A 14,585-nucleotide genomic window follows, 5' to 3' on the forward strand; every position below is an offset into this window, starting at 1 on the left:
AAACCATTTATCATTTTTCACAATTATGTGCCACTCTGTGTTGATCTATAAGATTAAATCCCAATAAAGTAAATTTACATTTTTGGTTGTAACATGACAAAATGTGGAAAATTTCAAGGGGTAGGAATACTTTTTCAAGGCAATATATTTATATATATAATTATATATACATACACATATATATATATACACATGTATATATATATATATACATAATATATATACATATATATATTTATATATATACATATATACTATATATATATATAGTAACAGTTTTGTTCTTTTACCTGGTCGTTCCATAATTTTGTCCATCCCCTGTATGTCATCCGGGGTATATCATGGGGTATAAGAAAAGTTACACCTTTTCTTATACCCCATGATATAAGAAAAGGTGTAACTCCCCAGCACTACCAAAATACTGAAATAACAATTTTGGAAGGACTGATCCTTTAAATTAGTACATAAATAAACCGGAGCCCTGGCACTGTTACTTCACTACTGTTCTTCACCAATGTACTTCTACAAAGCATTGCCCCAATCCGGGTACCACAATAACCCTTCTCATCAGCATCCCTCCGCCTGCCATCTGCCCCAACCACGCCACACAGAAGGGAGGCGGAGTCTCTTTGACACTCCAACGCGCCGGCTCGACAGATGACAGCGGCCGGCTCCTCCCTCTGCCCGCTGTGGTTGGCCGCGTTGGTCCGATGGGCGGATTGTGGGAGGTGCTGGTGGTCTCGGTGTAGGTGTAGACGGGGGCGGTATTGAGGAGCGGATCCGGGGTGACAGTGTACGGGGACGGCATGGGAATCACGGCATGGGGTGGCCGGAGATCGGACTGAAGCCGCAGTGTGCCCGCACTCCGCCCATCGCCCGGCACGGAACTGGGACTATGGCACTGTGGTGACCGGGGGAAGCCGAGGTGAGTGGCAGAGGAGAGCCTGGCAGCCATTCAGGGCTGAGCTGTGTGGCACAGGGAGGGCAGTGTGCTGTGTGTGATCAGGGGGGTCACCTGGCAGGATCAGGCACTGGCAGGGAAGGGCTTCCTGTTCCTTGTCTACCCTGGGCTGTCACTTGTCCTATTGTGTCCTACAACAGGGGCTGGTGTCATAGAGGACAGAGGATCCATCACTTCTATGGGAGCTCCACTTCCTCTCATCACCCTCCAAGTGGTCTGCTATGCCAACTAGACACTGCTGCCAGCAGTCCTTGTTTATCCCTGCATACAGCCCTGGTGCCTCTTTGACACTTACTGTGTGGCCCTTGGGGGCCCCTGCAGAGAGTGGTCTGTGTTTTCAATAGATCCCTCTTTAGACAAGTGAAGGAAGCATCTTTCATAGATTGGCTATATAGTGACATGTTTTGCTGGATTTCTTTCTTTTCCAGATCGTACTCTTTTTCTGTTTATTTCCCCCATTATAAGGGATCTTAATGAGAGAAATCAAAGGTGCTACAAGTCATTATTAGGGGGCTGTAGGGAGCACACAGGTGGGAGCTAGGATTTGCAAAGTGGCTGGGATGGTCATTTCTAGCAGTCTCCTGTAATGTGTCTGACATCTAGGACTGTCTCCTGGAGCATCTCCAACCATTCCCATATCAAGTTCTCTGACTGTCTCCTGGAGCACATCTGTTGTCTCATTCCTGTAGCATGCCTCTGACCACCTTTTATAAGATGCCTTTTGTTTCTGACCATCTGGTATAGCATATCCCCAATCTCTGAGCATCCCCTATCTCTGAGCATCCCCTGTAGCATTTCTCTTGTCTCTGACCATCTTCTTTAGCATGCCTGTTGTCTCTGACCATCTGTTCTAGCATGTCTGAATGTATTTATTTATTACAGGTACTTATATAGCGCCGTCAATTTACACAGCGCTTTACATATATATTGTACATTCACATCAGTCCCTAACCCTCAAGGGGTGTACAATCTAAGGTCCCTAACTTACATTCATACATACACATACTAGGGCCAATTTAGACAGGATCCAATTAACCTACCAGCATGTCTTTGGAGTTCTATTGTAGCATGCCCCCAGCCTCTGACCATCTCTATTAGCATGTGCCTAGTCTCTGACTATCTGTTGTAGCATGTGCTTAGTCTCTGACCATCTCTTTTGGCATGTGCCTAGTTTATGACTATCTCCTTTAGCATGTCCCTAGTCTCTGACCATCTCCTGTAGCACGCGCCTAATCTCTGGCCATCTCCTGTAGCACGCGCCTAGTCTCTGGCCATCTCCTATTGCACGCGCCTAGTCTCTGGCCATCTCCTGTTGCACGCGCCTAATCTCTGGCCATCTCCTGTTGCACGTGCCTAGTCTCCGGCCATCTCCTGTTGCACACGCCTAGTCTCTGGCCACCTCCTGTTGCACGCGCCTAGTCTCTGGCCATCTCCTGTTGCACGCGCCTAGTCTCTGGCCATCTCCTGTTGCACGCGCCTAGTCTCTGGCCATCTCCTGTTGCACGCGCCTAGTCTCTGGCCATCTCCTGTTGCACGCGCCTAGTCTCTGGCCATCTCCTGTTGCACGCGCCTAGTCTCTGGCCATCTCCTGTTGCACGCGCCTAGTCTCTGGCCATCTCCTGTTGCACGCGCCTAGTCTCTGGCCATCTCCTGTTGCACGCGCCTAGTCTCTGGCCATCTCCTGTTGCACGCGCCTAGTCTCTGGCCATCTCCTGTTGCACGCGCCTAGCCTCTCGCCATCTCCTGTAGCATTTGCCTAGTCTCTGACCATCTCTTGTAGCATGTCCCTAGTCTCTGGCCATCTCTTTTAGCATGAGCCTAGTCTCTGACCATCACTTGCAGCATGTCCCCAGTCTCTGACAATCTCTCGTAGCATGCCCCCAGTTTCAGACAATCTCTCGTAGCATGCCCCCAGTTTCAGACAATCTCTCGTAGCATGCCCCCAGTTTCAGACAATCTCTCGTAGCATGCCCCCAGTTTCAGACAATCTCTTGTAGCATGCCCCCAGGCTTTGGCCATCTCTTGTAGCATGTCCTCAGGCTCTGACCATCTATTGTAGCACATATGCAGTCTCTGACCATCTCTTTTAGCATGCCTCCGTTCTCTTTTTACATGACTGCAGTTTCCGACCGCTCTCTATAGCATTGCATTCACTGGGTAATATGTGCGGCCCTCTGTTGATGTCAGGGGCTGCATTTGAGGCCCCCCATATCCATCACTAAGGTAGAGATGCATCCATCATTCTCATTGAACCTTGTGCCAGTATACAGCATGCTGCATTACACTAATATTTTCAGCTCCCAGAGGAATAAATGAAAGCTCACTTTAAACAGGAAAATGCAGGTACATACGTATTACACACATTGTGCAAAGTTCTATGGATATTATAAAGCAGGAAAGAGCTTACAGAATGCTGATTAAATATGTAAAATGTATACAAAGTGCATGGCACTGTATTAAATGTGTGTATACTGTATGTTCCTGTATGTTTTGGAAACACGCCGTGTAAATGAGCCCTTTAAGAAAATCTAAGTAGTAGAAGTGTGGGATCTGATGCTGAACCTATTCCAGGGGAGTGTAGCAGGTTAGTCACATACACTCTGCATAGTAGACCTCATATTTATATATGCCTATAGGAGAACATTGGACAGAAATGCATAGATTCATCTGCATTGGACAGAAATAGACATTTTCAGGTCTTTTTAAATGATGGAAAAATCAGAGAAGCCGAGATTTGTGTTCTACACTCATCTTTACCAATAAACAGAGCTCCTCGGGGCATAGGAGTACATCATGCAATGGCTATACTCACGGAGCTGTCAGCTCTTCTATTTCTCCTTGTCACATCTGGGAGAGATGCTGTGGATGGAGACACCTAAAACATACGTGTACCCCATGGCTGGGGGGCATACCATTGTATCAGAGAGCTAGACAGTGTCTACACAGTCTACCTTTTTGTCTTTTCTGTGCATGTGGTTTTTTTTTTTTTTTTTTTTTAATTTTGAAAAGTGTGCACAAGCAGAAACATGGGAGGAGATGGCCATTTGAACATAGACTAAAGATGATCTTCACTATGTTCTGTGGGAAGTCATGCAAACTGCTGCACTCACAAATTTTTAAAGAATACGTAAATCCAACATTTCATACTCCTGATATGAGCCTGCTGTACCATGTACTTGTATGAAAATGTAGCAAAATAGCCGGCAACTCATTTCTTCATCAAAATGCCTTTATTGGCACACAGTAGAAGATATAAAATCCATGAAAACTGACGCGTTTCGGCCACAGCCTTTCTTAAAGCTTACATTAGAAAACTAAAATACAAGCTTATGTAGCATAACAACCCACAACAAAATGGGGGATGTACACACTTAATTAAAACCATCATTTGATCAAATAGTTGCAGGTGGAGGTGAATCAATGAGATTTTAAAAAGAAACGGCCTCATCCCGCATTTGGTTGTATCAAAATGTATTCTGCTCTCTTTGTATTGCTTCCTTTATGTGAAATCACTGGTGTTCTGTCTCTCCAATCTAAGCACTGATAGTGTAATCTCTGTAACTTACAGTTGTGATGAGATAGCAATAACTCCAATCTTAGTTGAATAACACAGGCAGTGACTCCATCTAGATGACACCTTGTAGATCTTGTGAAGTTTATTCCATAACATATCTTACAACAATGAACATCTGATAGGTCAAAAGATCATAATGTGTCCTGCTTCATGACATGAGACTTGAAGCTGAAATGCATTACTGGGAAAAAGGATGGGCTAACTATACAGCAAGAACTAAACCAAAGGAAAGACACAGACAAAATACAAAGAACACTTATAGGCATATCACAGTCATGTGCAACATGACAACCGGTGTTCCTGCAGGTCGCTCTGCTATCCTATTAAAAACTGACCACATTAGGCATGAGAGCACAGCACAGTCAGTTTTCTGGCTGTGCTGGGATCTCATCCTGCTCTCTTCCAATGATCAGACTTGTCCTGACCCCCCAACTTCCTCACACTGCCTTTCACTGGAAAGTTCAGTGTCCTGCTGTTTCTCTTCCCCCAGCTCCCATGCAGTTGAGATCAGAGGAAATGTTGTAATCGCTTATAAAAAAGGGGGAAAAAAGGTATTTATAATGTTTTTTACATCTATACACAAAGGTTTTGCCTTTCATTTCATTTTTAAACTGAATGGGTTGTTTTACAAGGTGAGGGCTTACAATCACTTTAAGTGTATTTCCACTTTTGCAGCCAAATTAGGACAATACCTACTTTATATTTGTTACATGTTCCCAATAACATAGTATAACTTGAAAAATATTTTTAAATATTGCTGGTTACATTTTTAAGTGCGTTTTACTTGTTTAAAAACTCTTACACTCTCTTCCTGCTTTGTAATGTTTTGAAAGGGGGCTGTGGAGTAATGTTTTACACAGTTAACCCTTGCTGTGCTGCAGTTCTTCGTTATGAGCTATAAAATAGATTTGAATGCTGCCTGTCCTAACGAAGGGTTAAAGATTTAGAACCCACCCTCCTGCATAGTTCGGTCTGTGTGGGGGCAAAAGACACAGTGAGACTGACCAGGAATTCCTAGAACCAGCCATGACACATTTTTCTTAGAAAGATCTAGAAGGAAGGAAATGATATATATATATATATATATATATACAGTTGCAAGAAAAAGTATGTGAACCCCTTGGGATTACATGGAGTTTTGCATGAATTGGGCATAAAATATGCTCTGAACGTCATCTAAGTCAGCGTTTTTCAACCACTGTGCCGCGGCACACTAGTGTGCCGTGAGATATTGTCTGGTGTGCCGTGGGAAAAATTCCAATTTCATCTGTAACATGTGGCTTCGGCTCACAAATAGACCAATCATTAGAATCTAATGATTCAGTGGTCGGCAAGCCGCGGCTCGCGAGCCACATGCGGCTCTTTACCCAGTCTAATGCGGCTCTTCTGTGTGCCGGGCGCCTGCTCCCCTCCCTCCTCTCGGTCGGCCGCTCCCCTGCCTCCTCTCGGTTGGCAGCCCCAAAAGTCCGCGCGGACCTTTTAATCCGGCTTGCGGATGTGGCTGTCAGGATGTGTGTAGGCGGGGCAGCGTGCCGAACGTGAGGGGAGGGGAGCTAGGCTCCTCTCACAGTCCGCCCTGAAGACCCGAACGGCGCGGGAAGACAGCGAGAGGAACGCAAAAGGTAAGTGAATTGACACGGGGGACTTGGCTTACTAGAAGGGGGGGGGGGGGAATAGTACTGTGGGGGATGAAATACTATATGAGGGATGAATTACTTTATGAGGGATGAAATACTATATGGGGGGATGAAATACTATATGGGGGATGAATTACTATATCAGGGATGAATTACTATATGAGGGATGAAATACTATATGGGGGGATGAAATACTATATGGGGGGATGAAATACTATATGGGGGGATGAATTACTATATGAGGGATGAAATACTATATGGGGGGATGAAATACTATATGAGGGATGAAATACTATATGGGGGATGAATTACTATATGAGGGATGAATTACTGTATGAGGGATGAAATACTATATGGGGGGATGAAATACTATATGAGGGATGAAATACTATATGAGGGGATGAAATACTATATGGGGGGATGAAATACTATATGGGGGATGAAATACTATATGAGGGATGAAATACTATATGAGGGATGAAATACTATATGAGGGATGAATTACTATATGAGGGATGAAATACTATATGGGGGGATGAAATACTATATGGGGGGATGAAATACTATATGGGGGGATGAAATACTATATGAGGGATGAATTACTATATGAGGGATGAAATACTATATGGGGGGATGAAATACTATATGGGGGGATGAAATACTATATGAGGGATGAATTACTATATGGGGGGATGAAATACTATATGAGGGATGAATTACTATATGAGGGATGAAATACTATATGAAGGATGAAATACTATATGGGGGGATGAAATACTATATGAGGGATGAAATACTATATGGGGGGATGAAATACTATATGAGGGATGAAATACTATATGAGGGATGAATTACTATATGGGGGATGAAATACTATATGAGGGATGAAATACTATATGGGGGATGAAATACTATATGGGGGATGAAATACTATACGGGGGATGAAATACTATACGGGGGATGAAATACTATACGAGGGATGAAATACTATACGGGGGATGAATTGCTATGGGGGATGAATTACTATATGGGGGATGAATTACTATGGGGGATGAATTACTATATGGAGGATGAATTACTATATGGGGGATGAATTACTATATGGGGGATGAATTACTATGGGGGATGAATTACTATGGGGGATGAATTACACTATGGGGGATGAATTACACTATGGGGGATGAATTACTATATGGGGGATGAATTACTATGGGGGATGAATTACTATATGGGGGATGAATTACTATATGGGGGATTAATTACTATGGGGGATGAATTACTATATGGGGGATTAATTACTATGGGGGATGAATTACTATGGGGGATGAATTACTATATGGGGGATTAATTACTATGGGGGATGAATTACTATGGGGGATGAATTACTATATGGAGGATGAATTACTATGGGGGATGAATTACTATATGGGGGATTAATTACTATGGGGGATGAATTACTATATGGGGGATTAATTACTATGCTTACTATGGGGGAATATTACTATACTTACTATGGATGACACATACACATCATTCATCTACTCTTGGTCCGGCCCCCGGGTCCAATTATAAAATACTTTATTATTTCATAATAAAGTAATTATAAAATAATTTCTTTGTGTTTGATTCCTATTCAAGAGAATTACTTTATATATAGTCAATATAGGCACAGAGGTAAATTTTTTTAACATTTTCTAATGGTGGTGTGCCTCGTGATTTTTTTCATGAAAAAAGTGTGCCTTTGCACAAAAAAGGTTGAAAAACACTGATCTAAGTCACAACAATAGAAGAACACAGTCTGCTGAACATAATACTACACAAACATTAGATGTTGCCATGGTTTAATTGCACATAACATGTAAACATTCACAGTGCAGGGAGGAAAAAGTATGTGAACCTTTGGACTTAATAACTGGTTGACCCTCCTTTGGCAGCAATAACCTCAACCAAACGTTTCTTGTAGTTGCAGATCAGACCTGCACAACGATCTGGAGTAATTTTGGACCACTCCTCTTCACAAAACTGTTTCAGTGTAGCAATATTCTTGGGATGTCTGGTGTGAATCGCTCTCTTAAGGTCATGCCACAGCAGTTCAATCGGGTTGAGGTCAGGACTCTGACTGGGCCACTCCAGAAGGCATATTCTGTGCTGTTGCAGCCATTGTTTTGTTGAATTACTTGTATGCTTTGGGTCATTGTCCTGTTGCATCACCCATCCTCTGCGGAGCTTCAGTTGGCGGACAGATGGTCGTACGTTTTCCTGCAAAATGTCTTGATAAACTCTGGAATTCATTTTCCCATCAATGACAACAATCCGTCCAGGCCCTGAGGCAGCAAAGCAGCCCCAAACCATGATGCTCCCTCCGCCATGTTTTACAGTGGGGATGAGGTTTTGATGTTGGTGTGCTGTGCCTTTTTTTCTCCACACATAGTGTTGTGTGTTCTTCCCAAACAACTCAATCTTGGTTTCATCTGTCCACAGTATATTTTGCCAGTAGTGCTGGGGAACATCCAGGTGCTCTTTTGCAAACTTCAAACGTGCTGCAATATTCTTTTTGGACAGCAATGGCTTCCTCCGTGGTGTCCTCCCATGTACTCCATTCTTGTTTAATGTTTTCCTTATTGTAGATGTGTCAACAAAAATGTTAGCATGTGCCAGAGATTTCTGTAGGTCTTTAGCTGACACTCTGGGATTCTTCTTTACCTCATGCAGCATTCTGCGCTGTGCTCTTGCAGTCATTTTTACAGGACGACCACGCCTAGGGAGAGTAGCAACAGTGCTAAACTTTCTCCATTTCTAGACAGTCTGTCTTATCGTGGACACATGAACATCAAAGCTTTTGGAGATACTTTTATAACCCTTTCCAGCTTCATGCAAGTCAACAATTCTTGATCGTAGGTTTTCTGAGAGCTCTTTTCTGCGAGGCATGGTTCACATCAGACAGTGCTTCTTGAAACCAGTAAACCCAAACGGGTGTGTGTTTTTTAAGGGCAGGACAGCTGTCAGCAACACATCCAATATCATCACACTGATTGGAGTCAAGGTTGGCTCACTCCTGGCTCCAATTAGCTCTGGGAGAAGTCATTAAGCTAGGGCCTCAAATACTTTTTCCTCCCTGCACTGTGAATGTTTACATGTTATGTGCAATTAAACCATGGCAACATCTAATGTTTGTGTAGTATTATGTTCAGCAGACTGTGTTCTTCTATTGTTGTGACTTAGATGACATTCAGAGCACATTTTATGCCCAATTCATGCAAAACTCCACATAATCTTAAGGGGTTCACATACTTTTTCTTGGAACTGTGTATATATATATATATATATATATATATATATATATATATATATATATATATATATATATAATTTGTATTGTTTTTATCTTTAGGTATGTTATGGGAATACAAAGCAGATTGTGGAATTTTGTCAAATTTGACTGCAAAAGTGAGAAGACCCTTTAAACCCACTTTAATGCTGCCTAGATAATGTGGCTCTTAGGACCATAGTGATCAGTAGGCTTAGGCCCCACCAGGAGCGGACTGACCATTTGGAAACTCGGGCACTGCCCAAGGGCCTGGGGTCGTTAGGGGGCACCATGAGATGCCCCTGGTACCTTTTTCATAGGCTTTTTTGAGTTTGGGCAAGGACACAGGGGCCCCATGATCCCATATTGCCCGGGGGCCCCATGAGCTGTCAGTCCACCCCTGGGCCCCACTTTATCATGGGTGATCTAATCAGGTCTGCCTGTTAGTTTTTCTGGAAGGCCTGATCAGATAGTCCATGTAGTCCTTTTATACCCACCTACATTCAATCTGATCGGGTCTGCTAGAAAAAAAAAAACTGTACGACATCTGGCCTCCTTTTGTCTAGGCAGATCAGATTGGAGATCTGCTAAAAAACAAAAAAAAAATGGAGGGCACCTGTCCTCCTTTGTCTAGGAGAATCAGATTGGAGGTCTGCTAAAAAAACAAAAAAAACTGGAAGGCATCTGTCGTCCTTTGTCTAGGAGGATCAGATTGGAGGGCTGTTGGGTGTAAATGGACAGCTGATCCATTTACACCTGGGCACCCATAGAGCAGAGTGGGCTGTGTCCATGTTCAGTCTGCATAAACTAAGCGGACACAGACCTGTCATCCCCCCACTTCGGTTTGATCAGTGGACAGATTCCCTGCTGAGCAAATTGGATTCTGCTCTGTCTGAAAGGGGCCTAGGAGTCAACAAACTCCGGATTTAAAAAAAAAAACTCTATTGAAGTATGTGTTCTTAACTAAAAATATTACCTTCTATTAGAATAGATAAGTTAGTGCAGTGCTAAAATTATAAAAAATATATAAGACGATAAACTGGTAATAAAAGTTCAGTATAAATGACAGTCTGTGTGACTCTAAGGTGCCTGGTGACTGGTTAAATTCAGTGGTGGTGCTCCGTGAAAAATGGCAGAATTACGCACTCACCAGATGCGCAGTAGTTATACACATTAAGTATCACATCCAGAGGTTTCCTCATCAGATATCGGTCTGGTCAAGGCTTAGGTGGTCCTCCGTCAGGGTAGTAATCAGCAATTGCCCAGTAACAAATTACTCTGATCCAGGTAACCAGAGGTCCCTTTAAGGGATAGGTAGAAGAGGCTGCCTGCTTACAGAATAACTTCCTTCTCTGGATAAGAATCATGGATAGGCAACTGGATCACAAAACAGGCTCTGCAAATAAATACTCCTATCACCAGGGACAGCGTCCAGCAGTGACAAGGACTGGCAGGTCAGGAGACATTCCACTTTTCTATCAGAGTTCCCGGTAGTCAAAGCAACAGCTCAGCCCCCAGCAGGACAGAGGCATCTTGATCTGCCTGGCACACACCATCTCATTTTACTATATTACCTTCTATTGCTTGCAACCATCTCTAAATCTCCAAATTTCTTTTTCTTTTTTTTTCTGCTGTGATCTGACTTCCTGTTAGAGGGTGGCTACATTCGCTCTCCATGGTCCCACTGTATGTAGGAATGTAGCCACCCCCTCTTGCTTGCTCCTGAGATGGACTAAGGACTATGGACTATAGGATTTGTAGTGTGAGTAGTGCGCGTGATTGCAACCAGTGTGCACGGCTTGTTACAAACGATTGGAAGTGAGGGGGAAAGGAAGAGGTTTGGGAGCGCACTCTAAGGACATTACAAGGAGGTGGAAAAACACTGTAAGAAGCTATTTCATGAAAAACAGATTACTGGGGCATAAAGTAGTGGATGTGTGTGGATTATTTTTGAAGAATAAGAATATCATTTAGTGTGACTTTAAAGATTGTGTACTTCTTACTGTACAAGAAGTCTGTCTGCTTGGACTCTATGCAGCAGAGCTAACTGCAAGTCCGTGTACAGTATATGATAGGATTTGTGTTGGCATGTGCAGGGGCTGACTGACCATTTGGGAACTCGGGCGCTGCCCGAGGACCCAGGGTGAGTAGGGGGCCCCATCAGATGCCCCTGGTACCTTTTTAATAGGCTTGTTTGGGTGTGGTTTGAGTTTGGGCAAGGACATAGAGGCCCCATGATCACCTATTACCCGGGGGCACCATGAGTTGTCAGTCCACCCCTGGTGTCATCATACACTTACCAATGTGTGGGTTGTAGACTTCAATGTATTGTACAAGTAGTACTAGCTGAGCTACATGTGCCCTGCAGGAAAAGAAGCAGACTGCCAATGGGTCCTTTTATTTTACCTGGATGTAAAAATCATGCAGTTCTAGGAATCCGGAATATGGTATAATACCTTGACAAGATTGGCAATCTTACGTTAGTATCTAAAGGTACAGTCCGACTTAAAAAAAATATAAATGTACCCGCACTGATGAAAGAACAAAGGTGCCCTTATTTTTTTTTTTTGTATTCAAGCCTGCAGAGCATTGCAACCATTATAAGTGCTTCAGGGGTGCAATGCAGAGGCTCCAGTGACTCTTCCCCCAGCCCCAGAGTGAGTTACAAACCCGCAATTATAGTGACGGAGCAATTAAACAATGGAATACATGTGCCATGCTCTTGTGCTCTGTTGAGAGCTCTGAGTCCCCGTCTCTGTGGCAGATGGGACTTGTAGTCATTTTATTCCTAGATCCCTGTGAGATGATGACTTAGCTGTGCGAATTAAAACACAGACAGAAGGTTGAGGGGAGAAAGAACCCCATAATTCAGGTGAAGGGTGTGTGGGGGGGTTTGGTGTATGTGCCCATAAACTATGGATGTAATGTGAGATGTAGTCCCAAAGGTGCACTAAAACTGGCCGTAAACTAATAAAATATTGAGCGAACCTGTGTACAAACATTTCTATGAAAATTCTCAGTACATTTGATGACCTGAGAAATGTTGTTCGAAAGTACTTAAAAATGCTGTGTAAAGAGTAGATGTGGTGGCTGCATTTGTTTGCTTTTTTTAGGCTTTTTTCATCTGTGTTCACCTTGTGATCTGGCCAGTAACACACCTTCTATATTAGAGTGCCTGCACTCTGGATGAAATAACACAGGGGCACCTTTGGACAGCAGCATTGTCAGTCTGGGGGTAGGGTAATGCTAAATGTACTAGCAGATTTAAATACACTAACACATTGCAGCTGAACTCCAGCTCTTACTTTATAAGCAGGAGCAACAACCGTTTTTCCTTTTGGGATCAGTGGTGTATTTTGTTTTTGTGCTGCCTAGGCAACACTAAAATCTGACGCCTCCCCACACAATCTAGAAAAGGAGGGGGTGAGAGAGACGTTCCTCCAGCACTCACCTCTGGAATTAAAGCAGCCGGCCATCCCCAGGAAAGGAAAGCCCTGTCGTCCTTGTATGGGAATGAGAGTTGGCCTCTACCTGCACCCTCCAGCAGCCCACACCCTCTCAAACCATGGCAGAGCTCAGGCAGTGCCTCGCCTGGTCCCCATCCTCTGTCACCTGCCACACGTGGCCTCTCTTCCTGGGAGGGGGGGTGGTGCCACTCTCCTGAAAAACACCGCCCAAGGCAAACACCTTGTTTGCCTTGTGGTACATACGCTCCTGTTAGGGATAAAGATAAATAAAGGCTGATCATTGTAAGCACCCATGTTCGTGGTTAGTCCCATCCCTGTAGACTGATACATTCTGATGGAGAGCTTGTTCTTTTGTAAGGCAACAGACTTACTAGCTGGACCACCAGAGGAAAATAAAAGAAACAAAGCCTAAACAAAAAATGAATGCAGCCATCACATCAGAAAAACAGTAAGCTGCAATAAAATATATATTTGCTTGTGGGTTTAATACCGCTTTCATGTTAACAATTGATTTTGGATTTTGCCCAATGAAAACCACATACCCTGTTAGGTATTGTTTAGACTCACTTTACATTTTAAAGTGCGATCTGACGCACACCCCCAGCCGCTGCCTCAGCAGCAACAGTAGTAGTGGTGGAAGAGGAGGTAAAAAATTTTGTTCAACTGCAGGGTTTTACTGCCCCTGAATTGAAAGTGTAAGCGAGGCCCTAGAAATTTGTTTGTTCTTAAATTATTTTTTTCCATCCTGCACCTTTGAACTTTCTCATCACTGTGGTTGAAACTGAGTGTAGATTTTAGCCCACTAACCATTAGAAAATCAAAGAAACATTCCTAAACAGGGGCAGACTGATCATTTGGAAACTCGGGCACTGCCCGAGGGCCCGGGGTCAGTAGGGGGCCCCATGAGTTGCCCCTGGTACCTTTTTCATAGGCTTTGTGGGGTTTGGGCAAGGACACAGAGGCCCCATGATCCCCTATTGCCCGGGGGCCCCATGAGTTGTCAGTCCGCCCCTGTTCCTAAAATGAAACATTTGGACTGAAACATATGGCCAGCTTTAGCCTTTCGTTTGACAATTGCCCTAGTAAGAAGTGGGCAGCTATGGGATAAGATAACTGTTATGCCAAATTCTACTTGTATACTTAACAGGGAAAAATGACTCCCAGCATTGTTGTTTGTACTGTCAGCAAGCAGAGGCTCCTGCTGGGAATATACTACATCACTTTAGACTGATCTGCATAATGTTTTGAGATCTAGACTAGATATGTTCCATGACAAAAAATGTACTTCAAAGTCTTTTTTTTTTTGTTTAAAGGAGGAAGCTGATAGACATTATTATTATTATACAGTATTTTATTGGACATCATTTACATTGGCATTTAAGACTGTAAATCCAAGAATTTTGCTGAAATTAAGAAGCCTTATCTACATGTGATTCTATTTTATCATCAATTTAAGTGACCCCAGCTATCTTGTGTCAAAAAACGAAAAAAAAAACCCCAAAACATTTTTTTGACATTTACTTTTCAGAACTGTCTCCATTCTACTTTTTTCTCATGCTGAATGTTTCGTGCTGTTTTGCTTCTGGTCTGAATTATCCGTCACTCGGTATGTAGATAATACACTGCAAAAAGTTTTAAG

General features: G+C 43.2%; 1 protein-coding gene across 1 annotated transcript in view; it reads left to right on the plus strand.

Moving 5' to 3' along the window:
- Positions 1-730: 730 nt before the first annotated feature.
- MGAT4A (alpha-1,3-mannosyl-glycoprotein 4-beta-N-acetylglucosaminyltransferase A) overlaps positions 731-14,585 on the plus strand; it is a 120,305-nt gene continuing 106,450 nt past the window's right edge. The window contains exon 1 of the mRNA XM_089693452.1: positions 731-925. The gene's annotated coding sequence lies outside the window, so the exon portion shown is untranslated. The remainder of the gene's footprint in view (positions 926-14,585) is intronic.

Source organism: Staurois parvus, unplaced genomic scaffold, assembly GCF_062004578.1.
Source record: "Staurois parvus isolate SC_StPar_1 unplaced genomic scaffold, SC_StPar_1.0 ptg000634l, whole genome shotgun sequence".
Lineage (NCBI taxonomy): Eukaryota > Metazoa > Chordata > Amphibia > Anura > Ranidae > Staurois > Staurois parvus.